Genomic DNA, 21,641 nt, shown 5'->3' with positions numbered 1-21,641 from the left:
TGTCCACCACAAAGTTCACTTGGCGGGAGCAGGGTTAGAACCCGAGACCCCTAGCACCAGAGGATTTTCGTTAATAAGATACTGTATTCAAACTTCTTCACGTATACTTTGAAATGTTATATTTCTTTATCAAGTTTTAATTTAACACCTCATTCTTAACACTTCTTCAGCCCATTAATTGAAAAAAAAACTTGTTTGGACTCTTGTTCATATTTATTGTTAGTAAACAACAATAATTTATTCGTCTTTCATGTTTGAAGAAAAAGAGCAAAGTCCCATTCACTTGAAGCAAGTTTTTAAAATCGAATGGTAGTGGAAGACCTTTTAAATAGTGTATGCCCCTTTTGAACCTTTGAACATTTAGTCCTGGAGCCAGTAACACTTCGGAATGTAAGTCATTACGGGGAGTAAATTATTGTTGGGTTGGTTAATTGGATGCATAAGAAGGATGAAAATCTTGGTTGGACACTCCTCACACCAACACTTTTCAGGAATGACGTCATTCAAAATGGCTACCTCATAACCCTGATATGGCTTAAAGTACCCAAATGGAACGTTCTAGAAACCTAAAAATGAAGTAAATCTGCCAGAATTCTAAGTATCCTAGTGATGTGAACCAAAGTTATTAAATTTGAAGGTACGTTAGAATCAAAAATCACCGAAATTTTGGAAATGACATGCAAAAGAAAAGACACACCTTGTGTCTGGAGTATGAGAAGAGCGTAGTAACACCACTGATGTCCAAAGAGTATTTTTTTCATGTCGATAAATTCAATAAGCATAGCATAAGAACAGAATTTGCGCACTGCCATGACTTACATGATTAAGTGTTACTTTTCAATTTAATATAAGATAATGTAAATGACAGTAGTGTTTAGGAATCATATTTTTCAAAACAAAGATACATTTCTATTATTCACTCATCATAGGGATTTCTCCAGCCTATTGTTATTTATTTATTTATTTATTTGCCTCTACACTTCGACATTTGCAGTACATACAACACGAAATTTCGGATTTCATACGCAGACATGGCGCACTTTAAATATGTACATGCACCAGCAAAGTCATTTGCAAATAAAACCATATATTTGGATGGCATAAGAATACCATCTATAACTTCAAAACCAGGGCCGTAATTTGTGGGGGCCAGGGGGCAACTGCCCCTCCAGGGAAGCTCCCCGCCGTTCGAGTGGCTCCCATTTTAAGACAAATATTTTTTACTCCGTATACGATACGAACATAAAATTATAAATGAAGCAGCAAACAAGTTCACTATATTACATAAACAAAGCAACAAACCAAAGGTAAATAAAGCAAAAATGAGTCTTCGGCCCATGTCAGTAAAAAATGTCTACTATTAGTGGCCCTATAAATAATATTTATTCGTATGGATTTAAGATTCGTCAATATTGTCTCTTTAATTAATTTGCCATGTATGGAACGGGCCCAGGAGCGTGCGGAAGGGCCAACAAAAAGTAAGAGAAACATGTAAAAAAAAAAGGAGTCTTTTTTCGACTTTTACAGTTGATAGCAGCTTTTTTGTGCCAAACTTACTAGTATAATCTGCTCTTGAGAGAGCATGAAGTGCAGGCAGCACAGAACACATCATTTCCAACTGTTTCTGCTAATACGTACGTATATGGATCGCGTGAGGTGCAGGTAGCCAGAGCCGAAACCAAGGTTACCAAGAACACCAACACAAATAACTTAAGTAAATAAGGTGGAGTGTCTGGGAATATTCAAAATAACAGAGAAAATTTACATAAAATGCAAATTGCCAACATCTGCATAAGTACTTCCCGTCTTGGAGATGAGGGTGCTCTCCTGTGAAGGCCGCCACTGCCACAAGTAAATCGGTAGAGCATAAGATTTTAGGTAATGAGAACTACAGATCTCAGGGTTATCTGCACAACAGTCATGGCCAGGATGCTACTATAGTGAGTTGTTTAGAAATACCAAAAAGGTTAAAAAAAATTACTTTAAATAACAGGTAGCAGCCTGTTACTAAAAACTCACTATACTCATGACTGATGGTTTGGTTCTCTTGGCATAATATTCTCTCTGGGCCTCATTCAGAGAGCTGGTCAGACATACATACAACAAGGGAAAATGCTTCCTTGTCTCACACTCCTGAAACAGAACATTTTCATTAGCAGTAGGTACTCACCCTGCAGCAAATTGACTCCAACACAAATTCTGATTAGAGATGGCGGTTTATTTCCAAGATAATGAAACATCAATATGAGTATGCATGTTGATGATAACACTCCAATACACTGATACTAAAACTTCTTATGTAGTGCACTACTAACACACTGACACTATGATATATATTGATTTATATATCAACACTTGTTTCACTATATTAGAAACCTTAAAAGAGGGAGGACGAAAACTTATTATTTAAGGTCTGGTTGACCTTAGAAAATTTAAAAGAACATTTTTATACAAATTTCTTTACTCCTCAGTTGATGAGTTCATAGTCTCTGTCAGTCTCAGAGAGGAGAAATCACTATCACACAAAATATCATTTTAGGCAAACATTAAATGAAGATAAAATAAAAAAACAAAATTAAATTGATCATATATCTTGTATATTCGCTGCACTGTTCCTGTAGCTGATTAATCGTTCACATACGCAGTTCTAGCACCAAGTCACCATGTCCTTCCACATTCCCATTTCACTGTAGCGGGTGAAGGTTTATGTTAACTGCTTAATAGGCTGGACGATGAATTCTCTGGACATGGACATGTGGTATGTCCATGAAAACAAGCATTACAAATGCTTGGAACCTTGTTCAGAAAGTCCAAGGACACTGCCATACTGGACGTGTAAACGTTTTCCCATTCTATAGGTCGGTTATTAGACAAGATGTCTACTTTAGTTCTTCTCCTACAAGTTTTCGGTTAGCATGAAAAAAAAAATAAAAAATAATAGTTATTAAACGTTACTCTCCATTATAAATTGTAGTTAACTTGTATGACTAAGCTTCCACTGCTTAGATAAGCGCACTGTTCAACACGTTCTTTAATTCACACTCAATAGTGATTAGTATAGACAAAGTTTATCACTCACACGAGTTCCGAATACACCAAATGATGTATTTCAACAGGAATATCCACGGGGACCGAAAATGTCCTCACGTTCCTGGGATATCACTAACCGTTAAGCAAAGAAGTAGAGATGACTTCCTTACTATGATTGTACGTGTTTCCACTTCCAGATCAGAGAACGAACTTTATTGTTCACCACCAAAAACAAGTATATCTACCGCACAAAAACCAAGAAAGGAAGAAACTCGCTTCCTTTCGAGTCTGTAACAAAAGGTTTTGTGCCTGAGGCGAGCTTCCGGGTGGCCCTTTCTGCAAATACCACCAGTTCAGCCGCTTCTTGTTGCAGATTGTTCCTGCACCCTTTGACAGGTGCTGCTTGTACTTAAAATGACGGCCAACTTGGAACCTTCTGCTCCCAGCAGAAGTCTATGAGAGTTATTTAAAACAATATAATTATCTTCACTCATAACAACACTATGAATAGGAAAATTACATGTTATAATACACTGAAATAAAGTTAAATATACATAGAATATGTTGATATAGTAGACATAAACTGTCATCTCCCCAGTAACAGAAATAAGCCCAATTTCCTGCGGCTGTCCTTCGAGTTGTCTGCTACTAATGGCATCCATGTTTGTATGGAGTGGGAGTGAGGAAACATCTTTGTTAATATTTAATTTAGACAACTACAAGATCCAAATGTCTTGTGCGGATGGGATACACGTTGATAAAATTAATCAGGAATTTTGTACGGTATTTCCAAGAACGATTGAGCGTAATACGTTAATATTAATATTTTACATGAAAAATAAGTCAAAATAGAGTAAAACATTTTAAACTGGCTTTGCATCTTGGGAAGAAAAACTAGGTCCGTTCGCTGACAGTACCGGTCCTTGGTAAAGAGGGGGGGCGAAAGAGACGCTAGAGCTTACTGCACACAAAATCACACCTATAGAAATCCAAAAACTCACATGTTGACGCTAAAAATTTTACAACTTTTTACACAATAGAAGTTGTGCGTCTATACCCACTGTTTCCAAATCAGTGTCTATTCACTAAGGAAGGGCGTAGGATCCTTCCTGTGTATAATGAGTCTTATTTAGTTCCTCATCTAGTGATTTCTTGAAGTGGTGAGTCGTGAGGACCTCACATATAGAAGTCTAGGCGACAAGAAGTCGTGAGAGACACAGAAAAAAAATCTCTGTCAGCGCTAGCTCCGTCTTCCATGGTTCTAAACTCAATGCATGATTCCTATAGCATATGCTTATTTCTTCCAATAATTTATCCATCGTAGAGTATTTTATATAATTCTTCCTTCATCCCCATGTATGCTATACATTAAGCAATGACCCAGTAATTAGATGCAAGCGGTAAAGTACCATATAATTAGCCTATAAAGGAAATAAACATAAGTGAATAAATACAATATAATACAATATTGTATTAATATTTCCGTACTACGCTCGGTGTTTTACACAATTTACTCATAATACCTAGATAATATTCAATAAGTATGCTAATATATAAGCAATAAATTGAGTCACAAAATAATCTATTTACATATTGATATGTAAATGTGCCCCTCATCTGCATTTTGATATGCAGATGATGGAGAAGGGCATTGGCCTTCTACAGTATTTCCCCCTATGATTCTAGGTGTTGTACTTGCTAGTACAGGACGTAGATCATAAAGAGGGCACATTTTTTTTGTTCCTGAAAAAAAATAATCCCACAAACAGTGAAAAGAAAAAAAACAAAACATACAAGGTAAATTAAAAGTAAACACAATACACAGCAATGCAAATAAACAAAGCTAAATATAGAGAGTTCAGGATTCCCTAACTTTACATAAACCTGAATCACATAAACTCCCGTACATACACAAATACACTAATACACTAGTTCACTAAAATACACAATAGCACTAACACTATTTACACATGTGTCAAATCCGGGGTTCGATGCATCAATGTGTGATACTATTGCTACTCTATTGTACCAGTACCACTGTGATTTGCTTCTTCTCTAGCAATGAACGGCTTTAAGAGGAAGGCATTCCTGGTCATCTTGACCTCTTTTCTCGCTGGATCCGCTAGTGTGTACATATTTCGGCCGGTGGTAGCGACAATTTGCCACGGCCCCGAGTATAAAAGTAAGAGTTTTTTCGAAACACCTGCTAGAACATCCGACTTGGGGAAAAATCTAGATAGAACAAGGTCACCCACATTGTACTCTACAGTACGGTGTGACTTGTCGAAGTTTCGTTTTCGTGCAGCAGCATTCTTTTTGTGGTTCTTTCTTGCAATCTCAATGTAATACTGCACGTCATGGCGCTGATCCACTTCTGGGATTTCAAATAGCCTGGCTATGTCTCTAGACATAAACTGTCCAAAGTGACATTCAAAGGCTGACACGCCAGTGGTCAGGTGTTTCGCGGAGTTCAAACACTTCTCTATTTTATCCAAGTATTTGGGCCACACTCTTTGGTTATCATGGCACAATTTACGTAGTAAACGTACTGTCGCCTTGACAGCTACTTCCGCCATCTCACCCTGGGGATAATATGGTGTGGAAGTGATGTGCCTGATACCAAGTTCTGCTAACTCATTTTTCCAGCGGTTAGACTGGAAAGGTGACCCTGTGTCTGTCAAGACTAGTTCCACACTAGGGTTCACTTTTAAGTACTTCTTTAGTTTCCTTATTGCAGTGGTAGTGTTGGCTTTCCTACACGCATATAAACCAATGAGTTTCGACAATGCGTCGTAGAACACTAAAATGTAGTGGACTCCCCCAATTCCCTTGGTTAAGGGTCCTAACCAGTCAGCACAGGCCAAATAGCCTGGCTTCTCAACGACGACGGGATTCAGTGGTCCCGGACCATAACATTGGGGAGGGTTGCTTTTCTTACATAATTCGCAGGAAGCACAAAATTTCCTCACACTTGCTCTCATCTTCGGCCATACGAAGAATTCAGATAGAAGTGGTAGTAATTTACTAGCCGACATGTGCCCTCGATCTGTATGGTAATAATCGAGCAGTGGAATTACTAGCACTTCTGGGATGCATATCCGGACTCCTTCCCGGTCACGCTTACATAAGCGTCCGTTCAACACTTCAAAACGGTGACAAGCACCATTCACCTTTGGTGAGTCCGTCTTCTCTTCTACATCATTCTTGATCTTGCCGTAGACAGGATCTGAAGACTGCATCTCCGGTAGTATGGCAATCATCTTTCTCAACTCACATGGAATTTCCGTCAGGATGGACATCAGCGTCTCCTGGAGGATAGGCTTCCGTGCAACACTGAGGTCTTCTTCTGTGTGAGGAGGGTACCTAGAGTGAAAATCACTCAAATTTTCGTTGGACTTAACAAACTGAAATTCAAAATTGAAATTGGAGAGCAGCATCGCCCACCTGGTGATGCGCTGGTTTGTAAGCCTACAGTATAGAATGAACTTAAGCGCAAGGTGGTCACTGCGAATTATGAATTTAGTTCCTACTAAATATTGTTTAAATTTAACAACCCCATCTATCAGTCCAAAAAATTCCTTTTCCGTCACAGAATAGTTCTTCTGTGCCGCATTAAACACACGTGATGTGAATGCGATGACCCTAATGTCATCATTATCATCACGCTGGTACAATAGAGATGAACACGCAATGTCACACGCATCAGACTCTAAAATCAGCTGTTTGTCAGGCAGGACGGTTTTCAGCACTACTTCTTCCTGGAAGATCTGCTTGATCTTCTCCATGGCTGCCTGATGTTCTGGTTCCCACTTGAACCTCACGTTCTTCTTCAGTAGTTGGAACAACGGATGGAGAACTTCCGAGTATTTCCTACTGAAGCATCTGTAATACTGGCAGTAGCCAATGAAGGAACGCAGTTCCTTTACGTTCCGGGGTGTTCTGAAATCCAACACCGACTTCACTTTCTCCGGATCTTTACCGATACCGGATTGAGAAAGATGAAAACCAAGTATGTTTAAGCTTTTCCTTGCGAAATTGCACTTTTCAGCCTGAGAGTTAGGCCGCCCGCAGTGAGTAAACCCAACACTCTGTCGAGGTGTACAATATGATCATTGAAGCTCCTGTCGGCCAAAATTAGATCATCAACATATGCGCCTCAGTACTCTCTAGCTTCAGATCCTATCAGCATATCTAAAGCTCTGACGCAAGAAGCAAGGCTTTGTTTCGTCCCAAACGGAAGTTTCTGAAAGACATAAGATATGCCTTCATGTAGGAATCCTAAGTATTTTTGGTCGCTTTCCTTAACTTTGATTTGTAAAAACATTTCGGTTGCATCGACGCAGCTAAACCAAGAATTATCGCAAATGTCCTGGAGAACTGATAGAAGTGGCATTGGTCTGTCAGAAAGATCACCAGATATTTTGGCCAGAGCTCGGCCATCGATACAGACTCGAATACGTCCGTCACTCTTCGGTGTCACTACCAGAGGATTAATATACGCTGTAGGCTGTTTCTTAATCACACCCCATGCTTCCCATCTCGAAATTTCATTGGATACTAAGTTTCTAAATCTCTTAGGGTAAGGATAGAGTTTTGTCTTGATTGGACGTTCGTCCGTTACTCCAATCTCATGCTCGTAGTTAGCTATGCAATCTGGCTTGACATCAAAAAGTGCTTGATGCTTGATAAGCACAGCTTTCAAACTCTCTCTTTGGGAGGCTGTGAGATCTGAGTAGTTAGATACAAACTCCTCTATCTCAGAAATGGAGGCGCGAGTTTTCACTTTCATCCACTCTTCTGGTGGGAATACGTGAACTGCCATTTCTTGGGCACTTGGTAATCTTCCATCGTCCAAGTTTGGGGCACGAGCTGCCTTATCTCTGCAGGTCTTAGGCTCATTCTGTGCACTAACCCGTATGGCCTTCCGTCTTTCGTCTGACGGGGAAAAATTACACTCAAAATTATCTACTTCATCCATAATACTAAATGGTTTTTGGCACTCTCCATTTAACTCCAAACAACGAACTACTAGATCCTCAGTCTCGCAATCTACTGATCTAAATGCAACTTCTACATCATGAGGATGTTTGAGATGTAGAAGGCCGGTGTCATAGTCTAACATGGCACGAGATTCGGTAAAAAAGTTGGATCCTAAAATCAAAGATCTGTTCAGACCTGAAATTATAATACCTAGAGTATGAAATTCCTTCCCTTGTATCTCAATGACTAACAGGGTTTGGCCAATGATCGTCGCTGATTTACTACCAAAAGCGGACGTTACCCGTATATTCTTCGCACTCAGAAATGCGGGTGGGAGGTGGCTATTTGAGACGGTGTTCCAAATTTCTTTCAAAATTGCAGAGCAAGTAGCCCCAGTGTCCAATAAACAATTTACGTCTTTTCCAAACAAACACACTTGTATCTCTGGTAGTGAGACGATGTTATTAGCAGGTAATGCATCATTACATGAGTCAAACAAATTCTTAAATATGCCATTCGCTTCTTCATAGATTTCCCTATCTAGATCAATATGTTCTCCGTTCCTACTAAGTAAGGTTAATTTATTTTCAAACATGCCTTCATTGAAATGCTTCTTTGATTTTATCTCTAAACATAAATTACAATTTTCTTCTTCTTTTTCTTCTTCAGTTACAAAAATTTCTTTCACTGCGGTTTCGCAAGAGTTATTATCATGTTTATTTTCTACGTTATCTTCAAAATGTCGCACATACTTGGAATGTAATTTTGTCAACTCGGTTGGACAAGTTCTCACCGTGTCCTTCCTACCGCTGTCACAAGTATATGCGGACAATCCTCATTCCCTTGAAGAAGGAGATGAGGATTGGTTACTCTTGGTATTGTTTGTATTCTGAGTGGGAGGAATGGGCGCACGGTCATAGCGTTCGAGAAGTTGTATTTCCTCCTCTTCTCGATGGAAGGAATTCCCTCGCTGTCCATCCGCACTGCGCATTCCGCCCCTCCTACCGCGGGCTACACGACCGTTGTTGTGGGTGGAGTGGGAGTTCCCCCCACGTGACCAGCCAGCTGACCCACTTCCGCTGCTCTGATTTCCAGGCGGGGAGCGCTGGTGGTTGTTTTGGTTCGTATTGTGTCTACGTCTCTGGTAAGGACGCTGGTTATTTCGTGTTCTGTTTTTCTTACGAGCCAAGTGCTTACCGCTAAGGCCAGAGGGGTTATTATCCTCACCGTCTATGCTCACCTGGAGCATGTTGACCCCTTTCCTCGGGTTTTGCTGATAGAACTGGTCGCGATTCGTCATCGACGACTGCAGTTCTTGGACCAAATTCAGAAGTTCAGCAATGGTTTTAGGGCGAGACGAGACTATTGCCCTAAATAGCCAATTGGGAAAATGCCGTGGGAGTACCTTCAATAACGTCGCATCTGACATGCGTGGCTCCAAAATGCTGTTTTTGTGCAGCAAATCCAACAGATATTCTGCAGGGGATTTGTGCACTCTACTGTCAAAGTGGGAAGTTAAAATGTTAGCTCTTAAGTTAGCCAACCGCTCTTCACTTAGGTAGCATTTCCTAAATTCACAGACAAAATCTTCATAAGTTTGAATTTTGCTTCGGTTTACCTGGAACCATTGGCAACAGGTATTCCGGACTGCTCGAGGAATGAAGCTTAGCCTCATCTCGTCCGGTACCCCAGTGACCTCGAAGTACCGGTCGAGATCTTGAAGAAAATTATGGGTCCCGGTTTCCGTCTCGTTTCCCATATACACAGGTAGAGTCACATCTCTGTGTATGAGACCTAATGCAGTCGCGAGATTTTGTCTCGTCTCATGATTACATGAGCGAGACGTTGACGGAACAGGGTCTGTCTCGTGGGCAGTAGCGAGGTTCCCAGGTTGAGAACCGAACAAGTCGCGACTCGAGGTGTTTTTCGGTGACGGAGGACGTTCTTGGGTAGCGGAGACAGAGATGTTCGCGAGTCTCCCCTCGATCACCTCGCTCGTCTCCTTCTGTATGGAGTTCTTCCATTTCTCCATCTTCTTTTCTAGTTGTGTGCATACATCCTGTACGGTATCTTGCATCTGTTGGATGCTACCGTTACACTCAGATCGAATTTCCTCAAGTGGCGTTTCCTGCTCGATTTCCCCCCTGAGCCTGGCTAGTTGGGAAGCGAAACTCACTTCCACTCTCCTGACCTGATTATTTAGTTGTATAGTGGTCTGTTCGACACGAGACGAGACCTGTTTTATACTTTCTGAAAGATCTGTGTAATTTTCCTCTAGTTGTCTGGATACACTTGTCGCATTTTCCTGTACCTCGTCTAGCCTACTTGATGTTTCGGCTACACGAGTAGACAGTTCTTCACGTGTACTATTAATCTCCCCCCTTAACTCAGCGGTGGTGAGCTCCAACCGCTCAGTAAGCTGCCGCTCACTCTGCTCAAGTCTTGAACTCATGGACTCTAACTGGAGTTCAAGACGAGCATTGCTAGACTCTACAGCTTGTTCTAGCCTTTCGCTATTTTGTCTCGTTTCGGTACGGACTTGTTCTAAACTTCTCTCTAAATTCTTGGCATTCTCATCCTGTTTTCTTGTACTCTCTTCAAGTTTACCTTCTAAACTCGTCGCATTTTCTTTAAGCTTTAAGTCTAAATCTACCTTTAGTTTCCGCTGGCCCTCCAAAAGTTCGCTTAGGATGGCTGCTAAATTTAGGCTACCAATGTTTTCCAAAAATCTACCTTCATTAACGGCTGGGCTAACAATACTCGGATTTTTCGTAGTTTCGTCCCTTTCCTCCCGCAACGGCACTTCCGGTTCCCTACCGGTAACTGGCGGGACCGTTTCCACCGCGCCAGCGTCTCCCACTACGCTGTCTATACACTCGTTAGCGCTCTGTGCTACAACACTACTCTCTTCTGAGAGCTCGTCAGCTCTCTGAGCGAAATCTTCATTTATGAAATGCTGGTCCATGTTGTCTAATTTTCGAGCCTGCGCTCTTGTTACGACCATTTACAAAAGAAAATAATTTTACAAAAGGTTACTTCCCCCCTAACTTCAAGAGCCTGAATTCTCTAATACAATTGTAATACAGAACATTTAAAACACAAACATAAATTCAAAACACAAGACACCGTCGTTCTTGGAAATTTCAGGGAATAACAAAAACATATACCGAAAAATTTACTTAAATTGTACTCTGACCAGAGAGTATATGAAGTATACTCTATTGCCCTTAACTCTGCTGTCGCCAAGTTTCTTGGCGCAAGAGCGTGAAATATCGAGCCCTGAAGCTGGGTAGCCACTAATATTGTGAGTGGCTAACACAGCACGTGAAGTTCAGCGCGATAGCTGGGGCGCCACAAATTATTGTGAGGTGCAGGTAGCCAGAGCCGAAACCAAGGTTACCAAGAACACCAACACAAATAACTTAAGTAAATAAGGTGGAGTGACTGGGAATATTCAAAATAACAGAGAAAATTTACATAAAATGCAAATTGCCAACATCTGCATAAGTACTTCCCGTCTTGGAGATGAGGGTGCTCTCCTGTGAAGGCCGCCACTGCCACAAGTAAATCGGTAGAGCATAAGATTTTAGGTAATGAGAACTACAGATCTCAGGGTTATCTGCACAACAGTCATGGCCAGGATGCTACTATAGTGAGCTGTTTAGAAATACCAAAAAGGTTAAAAAAAAATTACTTTAAATAACAGGTAGCAGCCTGTTACTAAAAACTCACTATACTCATGACTGATGGTTTGGTTCTCTTGGCATAATATTCTCTCTGGGCCTCATTCAGAGAGCTGGTCAGACATACATACAACAAGGGGAAATGCTTCCTTGTCTCACACTCCTGAAACAGAACATTTTCATTAGCAGTAGGTACTCACCCTGCAGCAAATTGACTCCAACACAAATTCTGATTAGAGATGGCGGTTTATTTCCAAGATAATGAAACATCAATATGAGTATGCATGTTGATGATAACACTCCAATACACTGATACTAAAACTTCTTATGTAGTGCACTACTAACACACTGACACTATGATATATATTGATTTATATATCAACACTAGTTTCACTATATTAGAAACCTTAAAAGAGGGAGGACGAAAACTTATTATTTAAGGTCTGGTTGACCTTAGAAAATTTAAAAGAACATTTTTATACAAATTTCTTTACTCCTCAGTTGATGAGTTCATAGTCTCTGTCAGTCTCAGAGAGGAGAAATCACTATCACACAAAATACCATTTTAGGCAAACATTAAATGAAGATAAAATAAAAAAAACAAAATTAAATTGATCATATATCTTGTATATTCGCTGCACTGTTCCTGTAGCTGATTAATCGTTCACATACGCAGTTCTAGCACCAAGTCACCATGTCCTTCCACATTCCCATTTCACTGTAGCGGGTGAAGGTTTATGTTAACTGCTTAATAGGCTGGACGCTGAATTCTCTGGACATGGACATGTGGTATGTCCATGAAAACAAGCATTACAAATGCTTGGAACCTTGTTCAGAAAGTCCAAGGACACTGCCATACTGGACGTGTAAACGTTTTCCCATTCTATAGGTCGGTTATTAGACAAGATGTCTACTTTAGTTCTTCTCCTACAAGTTTTCGGTTAGCATGAAAAAAAATTAAAAAATAATAGTTATTAAACGTTACTCTCCATTATAAATTGTAGTTAACTTGTATGACTAAGCTTCCACTGCTTAGATAAGCGCACTGTTCAACACGTTCTTTAATTCACACTCAATAGTGACTAGTATAGACAAAGTTTATCACTCACACGAGTTCCGAATACACCAAATGATGTATTTCAACAGGAATATTCACGGGGACCGAAAATGTCCTCACGTTCCTGGGATATCAATAACCGTTAAGCAAAGAAGTAGAGATGACTTCCTTACTATGATTGTACGTGTTTCCACTTCCAGATCAGAGAACGAACTTTATTGTTCACCACCAAAAACAAGTATATCTACCGCACAAAAACCAAGAAAGGAAGAATCTCGCTTCCTTTCGAGTCTGTAACAAAAGGTTTTGTGCCTGAGGCGAGCTTCCGGGTGGCCCTTTCTGCAAATACCACCAGTTCAGCCGCTTCTTGTTGCAGATTGTTCCTGCACCCTTTGACAGGTGCTGCTTGTACTTAAAATGACGGCCAACTTGGAACCTTCTGCTCCCAGCAGAAGTCTATGAGAGTTATTTAAAACAATATAATTATCTTCACTCATAACAACACTATGAATAGGAAAATTACATGTTATAATACACTGAAATAAAGTTAAATATACATAGAATATGTTGATATAGTAGACATAAACTGTCATCTCCCCAGTAACAGAAATAAGCCCAATTTCCTGCGGCTGTCCTTCGAGTTGTCTGCTACTAATGGCATCCATGTTTGTATGGAGTGGGAGTGAGGAAACATCTTTGTTAATATTTAATTTAGACAACTACAAGATCCAAATGTCTTGTGCGGATGGGATACACGTTGATAAAATTAATCAGGAATTTTGTACGGTATTTCCAAGAACGATTGAGCGTAATACGTTAATATTAATATTTTACATGAAAAATAAGTCAAAATAGAGTAAAACATTTTAAACTGGCTTTGCATCTTGGGAAAAAAAACTAGGTCCGTTCGCTGACAGTACCGGTCCTTGGTAAAGAGGGGGGCGAAAGAGACGCTAGAGCTTGCTGCACACAAAATCACACCTATAGAAATCCAAAAACTCACATGTTGACGCTAAAAATTTTACAACTTTTTACACAATAGAAGTTGTGCGTCTATACCCACTGTTTCCAAATCAGTGTCTATTCACTAAGGAAGGGCGTAGGATCCTTCCTGTGTATAATGAGTCTTATTTAGTTCCTCATCTAGTGATTTCTTGAAGTGGTGAGTCGTGAGGACCTCACATATAGAAGTCTAGGCGACAAGAAGTCGTGAGAGACACAGAAAAAAAATTCTCTGTCAGCGCTAGCTCCGTCTTCCATGGTTCTAAACTCAATGCATGATTCCTATAGCATATGCTTATTTCTTCCAATAATTTATCCATCGTAGAGTATTTTATATCATTCTTCCTTCATCCCCATGTATGCTATACATTAAGCAATGACCCAGTAATTAGATGCAAGCGGTAAAGTACCATATAATTAGCCTATAAAGGAAATAAACATAAGTGAATAAATACAATATAATACAATATTGTATTAATATTTCCGTACTACGCTCGGTGTTTTACACAATTTACTCATAATACCTAGATAATATTCAATAAGTATGCTAATATATAAGCAATAAATTGAGTCACAAAATAATCTATTTACATATTGATATGTAAATGTGCCCCTCATCTGCATTTTGATATGCAGATGATGGAGAAGGGCATTGGCCTTCTACAATCGGCACTAACCTTGTTGATTCACTAATACCAGTTCTTAACCATACTTCCTTAACTCACATTCTGTTTAGTTTATTCTAGTAAATAATGTCCTAATATCAGTATCAGAAGAAATAAATAATATCTTCTGATACCATTGATTTGCAGAATGTTCAGCATAAACCATCATCCGAAAATCAGTTTCTTCAAGCAAGACGGTCTACACTTGGAATTGCTGTCTTCAAACCATTTTCCATAGCTTTACAGTTAACCAAAATATCATTGTTCATTTCTGAGAAGGCGCTGGAGATATGTATCTGAGTCATTGGCTGACTAATCAATTTACTTCTCCAACTATCGCTAATGCGTTCTAGAAGAAGTAACTTATTTATAGATGATGGCCAGAATTTACCTATTTGCACTGGTAAGCTAAAGTCTAAGGTTATTTTTACAAAATCAATAACAGTATTCTTTTCCCTAAGAATAGTTCAGAGTCTTTAGGAGAACATTCAAAGCAACTGTCAAACACATGGTCGACCCTTGCAGTATGTGATGAAATAGATAATGCGTATGTAGCGTAAGCAATAACTAAATCTCCTTTTTTCTTTTGTTACCACCTTCCTCAAACAATTCATTGCATCAATGATAAAGCTAGTGCTGTTATCGGGTTAGCAAATAGTACCTTTTGTATCCAGTTCCTGCATTACAGTTCCTGTATCAATGATATTTGCTTTTAGAAGAATCAGAAAGTGTACAAGAATCAGAAAGTGTATAGTGGAATAGTTGTTCCACTCCATGCCCTTGAAGTTCAACCATTTCCATGATCTTGTTTATTGCAGCTTTTGATTTGATGTTGGTACACTTCTGTTTTTCTTCATTGTTAGTAATCACTTTCTTTTCTGGACGAAATGTTGCAAATTTTATGTATTCTATAGTATCCCAGATGCGAGAAGTCTTCTCAAATTACAATTTAACCTGTACGCATCACATATTTCATCATCTATGAAGCAAAAACTGAGAATTTGCTCCTTGGCTTCATCAGCCCCGCAACTTTAGTGACTAAATTATGTAAGTGACTAAATTGTAAGCGAAGTATTTCTATCACCAAAGCCTAAGGGCGCAGATCTGGTGATCGAGGTAGCCATGGCTTGACAGTCTATTCACCACTGGGGAATGTTGTATCCAGAAACTCACGAATAATGTCGGCATAGTATGGAGGAGCGCCGACATGTGAAAGATAATACCTTCTGGAAATTGTAGCATTGCATACAATTGCAACATGTCAAGGTAGTTGTTTGCCGCCACAGTCTGCTCCCCCCAAAAATAGGAATATCACTTTATCATGTATCAGGCCACACTACACGTTTACTTTAGGTGTGTTACGTTCGTACTCAACGTAGGCATGAGAATTTTCAGCACCACTTATTCGGACGTTATGGCGATAAACATGTCCACAGACATGGAATGTCGCCTCATATCTAAACATAAACTTCTGAAAAGTCGTTCATCATTGGCCATCTCATAAACCACATCTGTAACAAACGCGAATCGTTTGGGTCTATCCGCCAGTTTGTTAGAGTCCAACAGCTGCACTTTGCAACCCGAAAAATATACATATTTCTTTAACACCTTATGAAATGTAATCTTGCTTACAAGCAACGTACAGAACAAGGCACGATCAGATCCGACTCAAACTTCGCCCAGAGAACATATAATAGAAAAGAAGAAAAAATGCCAAATTAGAGCTGCCCCCATCCAGAAACACCGGAAATATGCTCCGCAACATAACTCACCACGCGACAATATGATATAAGGTAAATGTCGCAAGATACCCGTTTATGTCGGAAACGGAAAGGATGGGCAGCACTAGGATATAAAGATATTTGGTATGCTATAACACTGACTTGGCGGCCATGTTAAAAGCCGCCATCTTGGATATAGCGTAAGGTATTGAAATGAGAAGCGGGGTGTATGATATATCAATGTAAGGTAAAATGCAACAGGAAAACCAGTGATGTAACCGCGAAAAACATATGTATGATGGTATAGACGGGATGAAGTGTAGAAGACTCGGGCAAAACAAACGTGTACTCGAAGGGCAGAATAATAGGGCAAGACTCCACGATAAATGGTACGCGACAAGTAACTGCAACAGTGTCTGTGCATGGAAGTGCATCCGCCTTGACAGATTATGCCTTCCGAGGATATTGGGATTCCGTTTGGAACAGTGAAAACCACAATAGCAACCCACGATACGATCACTCGTTTGGAGACTACATAATCTACAAAGGATTACCTCTTATGGAACAGCAATTCGGCACCTCACTCCGGAGTGTAGGACATATCATCTTGGATTGGTGATCAAAAGCGCGACATACCTGTGATTGAAGCCCACTCCTGGACACCGTTTTGTACGTTTGTTGCTCAATTTTCTTGTTGTTTCGTGTGAACAAGAGACATTTCGGCCCACGTTTGTTTAAACAACACTATCTGAAATAAAGTGCGTACGGATGGGAAAGACCAGCCCTGTTCTAGCTTATATTTCTTTACGAATGTAACTTTTCCTTTGCACGGTTTGCTACACTGTTTCACGACGGTCCCAAACAGTCACAATATCCTCGGAAGGCATAATCTGTCAAGGCGGATGCACTTCCATGCACAGACACTGTTGCAGTTACTTGTCGGGTACCATTTATCGTGGAGTCTTGCCCTATTATTCTGCCCTTCGAATACACGTTTGGTTTGTCCGAGTCTTCTACACTTCGTCCCGTCCATACCATTACACATATATTTTTCGAGGTTACATCATTGGTTTTTCTTTTGCATTTTACCTTACATTTATATATATCATACACCCCGCTTCTCATTTCAATACCTTACGCTATATCCAAGATGGCCGCCAAGTCAGTGTTATAGCATATCAAATATCTTGATATCCTGGTGCTGCCCATCCTTTCCGTTTCCGACATAAACGGGTATCTTGCGACGTTACCTTATATCATATTGTCGCGTGGTGCGTTATGTTGCGGAGCATATCTCCGGTGTTTCCGGATGAGGGCAGCTCCAATTTGGCATTTTTCTTCTTTTCTTTTATGTGTTCTCTGGGCATAGTTTAAGTCGGATCTGATCATGCCTTGTTCTGTACATTGCTTGTTAGGTGTGAGTGTCGAGCACACGCACGCACAGATTTTTAGGGCTCTTTAGGTAGTTCTTCCGTTTAGCCTGTACAGACTAGTCATTTACCGATGGGCTACCAGAAAGGGGTTTGTTCAAAATACTGCCGGTATCCTTCATCTGCTTATCCCACAAAATAATGCTATTCCTATCTGATGGCTTTTCGTTGTACACCCGACGATTTTCACGTTGTATTTTGGTTACGGATTCGAATTTAGCAAGCCACAGAACACAATCAACTTTTTTCTGTGTGGTCCACATCTAGACTGGCATGGGAGTGAGCTGCTGCGTAGTTCCTGGTTTTGCGTCATCACCTATGTGCACAAGCTTGTGCACCAAACAACAAAACCTTGGACAGTTTTCCTTTTATATGGTGAAGATTTCACATTTCTATCTTCTTTTGTTGCTTTCCTGTGGCCGGTCAAGAATGTACTATGAATTTATGGGAACATTGTATTAATCTATATATACTTTAGTAATCTACATATGTACATGAATCCCAAGTCATGGCAATGAGCAAATTCTGCTAGATTTAATTTATTTTTAGGTTTCAAGGATCTTTCCATTTGGATGCCTTAAGCTATATTAGAATTATCAGGTAGCCAGTTTTAATGTCATTCCTGAAACGTGTGAGTGTGAGGAGTGTTCACTCAAGATTCTTATACTTCTTATGCATCCAATTAATCAATTCAACAGTAATTTCCTCCCTGCAATGACTTGCATAAAGAAGTGTTACTGGCTGAAGTATCTAGAAATTGAACTAAGATATATATAAAACACACGCCAAGATCATCAAAAGTCATGGTACTGCAGTATTTTCCAAGTTCATGTATTAAGTCCCTTGCGAGAAACCTTTTTAAAACTAGAGACCTGGGATAAGATATTAGTCGTTAGCGACTGATTTTTGCATTTCAGAAGGCTCTGCTTCGGAAATGGTGACTAAGTACTTGCAGGGTTAACCTTCCGTTCTACTCAAAGAAATGAAGGAAATAGTACAATTGAAAGTTCCTGGCCAAATTGATTTTATTCCCTTTGTCTCTGTGTTTCTTAACCGATCCCGTTGATGAACTCCTTTACGACTATATGATTAACGTATGCGTCTTTGGCACATAATACTTGGATATAATTCCCGGATGAAGCTCTTGTAATTTGTACTCCACGTTAAGCGGTAGATCCAGTCTTATGTAGCCTCGCTTCTAAAAGGGACGTTAAACTCTAATCCATTCATATATCCATCCCATGTTGTTAATTGTTAGTGTCATTAAAGTGCTATTGCTACTCCATAAGAGGATTATTTAGGAAAGAATAGTCATGGAATACATAGGGGAAGAAGGAAACCAGAACAACAATTGTTAAATTGTGTGAATGCATATTCAAAATAAAAATGATTAACATAAACTAACATCTCAGACCAAGCAAGGTGGAAACAAACATCAGAATTATCGAACTTGAAATCTGAAAAATCTTTAAAAAGAAGAGAGAGGAAATTAACTCTCCAATGTAAATTGGTCTTTGTCTGTATAATTTGCTAAATAAATAAATGTATGTTTTCATTGACTAATATTAATATAATATTTATGCAGGTAATAACAAAAAGATTAATATGATTTAAAATATAACTAGGCTTTGTTTATCTCCACTAAAACAAATTCATATATTGTTTCTTTAGCTGATAAATATTGACTTCATAGTCGTTAGATACTAACCAGTCCTCTACTATTGCTTGCGAGCTTTTCATTAACATATAAATAAGGGAAATGTAAAGTCCAGCGCCCGAGCAGACATTGGTGGCAATGTTACCACATCTACTTTTGGAAGAAATTCTGCAATGTTATTCTAGGACAAATCACCAGTCTCCTACAGTATTCTTTGAAATTTAACAATGTGAATTTGAGACATCATATTGCCTCATTTCTCTTTTAAGAATATGCTACTAGACCATACTGGTTTATGCAGTAGATAATCCATTATTAAACAATTGAGCGGTATGAGTAGCTCAAAAGATATTATCAACCTTTAATTAGAGAAGATCATGCATGAATTTTTCTCCAACATCGGATAATTAAAAAATGCACTTTTTTGTCTTCTTCATAGCCGATGTGGATTGGTCAAAAATGATTATGTCTATCGCTCTTTCTATGTGGCCCGTACAGAAGTATTGCTTCCTTTATCTCTTTATTACTAATTGTTAATAGCCTATTTATGAATATAGGTGTAAGGTAATTCATATAACTTACCTTCTCGAGTACTTTTTCACCAGTCGCGTTGAGTAGATTGGGTCACTGCATAAGGTAATTGAAGGCACTCTGTATACCCATTCATTTCTGTTCCTTTCAATAGTTAATGTTGTTGGATTTTCCTGGAACTTCCACCAGGATCGCGCGATTATTACAAATGTTCAGATGATAGCTGCTGCAAAGCTCAAAGTCCATAGAAACCTTAAGAAAGCAATTAGGGAAATGTTAAAGATTTTCCATAAAAACTAATATTTTTCTTGCTATCTCGACCTTTTATCCTTTAAATATGTCCATCACACTTTTTGCATGGGGCGAGAATCATAATGGAAGTGTTGGGTTGATTTGATTTAAGCGTCGTTTGGAATGACTATAATTACGTCCTTTACGATGTTGGTTGCAAATGTAGCCAAATAAGTACACAGTATAATTAAAAGTTTTCACATCTCAAGGAAAGGGAACCACGTTGTATTGATTCGCTACAATACGAGTACCAATATTGTTGCTGAAACCTCCAATATCGGTCATCGTGCTTATCGGAGGCCCGGGCATGATCCCGATGTGGTGCATAAAGTGCGCTCCTTGATTGAATGTGAGAACCCAACGTCTCAAAGAGAAATACAATAGCAGTATTACGTTCCTCAGCAATCGTAAATTACATAATTGCGCAAAATTTATATTCGGTAAAGATGCATAAGGCCTGAGTTCTTATGCTCTGTCGCGTTAATATCATGTAAAGGAATGTGATCAGCTGAAAGCTGTACGAATGCCATCTTACAGGAGATAGGTAGAAGTTGGTAGTACGTTTAGATGTTGCATAGCTGTAGCTCTAGGAATACGATAAAAATAATGACCATCTTTCAATCCTGATTATTATTCCAAAGGTCGTTTTCATTGAGTACGTAAATGTGTGAAAAGTTGTTTCACGGCTTTGTTATTATTGGTTACTGCTAAACGACAAACTTATTCTATGCAGAATGAAGACAAAGTCTAGAATCAATGTATCTTATTATCAAAGGAACGTGTTGGAACCATTAGATCAACATGATATTCCATCCGTGTGTGACCGCAATGTATTTTCGCTACCATTCAGCAGGACAAACACATAGCCATATGATGAAATTAACGGTTCATACATGAAGCAAATAGCACGTGTAATAGGAGTTTATTCAATTTCTTTTACAAATATTCCAGCTAAATCTCCTCATGTGATCCCCCTTGATTTTTTTGTATTCCTGCTGTGGAAACGAGCATGAGGTCGTTCGCATCTGCTCATCTCGACAATCTCAGTTATGTTTCTCTCAAACGTATGGAACAGACGTGACGAAACAATTATTCAACTCAGTCTTCTTCATTGGAAACTGAGGTGCAGGTCACTAATTAATAGACATGACTTGTACACTAAGCATAACTCTGGTGGCATCGAGATATTTCTTAAATTGGCGTGGGTGCCAAAACTGTTACCATAAACTTGAAACGACCGTCAGAAGTTTGAACTTTTACCTACTTGATGACAATTTAACGATTTGAACCCTTACCTAGTAAATAACAATACCGTGAAGTTTTACCTGATAATACTTCAATTTTCAATATTTTAATCTTTTGTTTGTAGAAAGTTACAGAACAGTTCAAACTTTTACCTAGTGGGAAACCTAGGAAGCTGATATTAGAATTGATATGATTCAAATACTTTTTTGAACTTTAGAGTAAAATCATAAAAGACTAGAGGTGTAGAGTGCATCCTCACATCTATTCAGGAGAACTACAAAGATATGTATCTGGTCATAGGCACCCAACGAAAAGAGTAAAGTGTTCTCCCACCGAATAATATATAAAC

Source organism: Thermobia domestica, chromosome 5 (genome assembly GCF_964235325.1).
Source record: "Thermobia domestica chromosome 5, izTheDome1.hap1.1, whole genome shotgun sequence".
NCBI classification, from domain to species: Eukaryota; Metazoa; Arthropoda; class Insecta; order Zygentoma; family Lepismatidae; genus Thermobia; species Thermobia domestica.
This window is presented reverse-complemented; position numbering follows the sequence as displayed.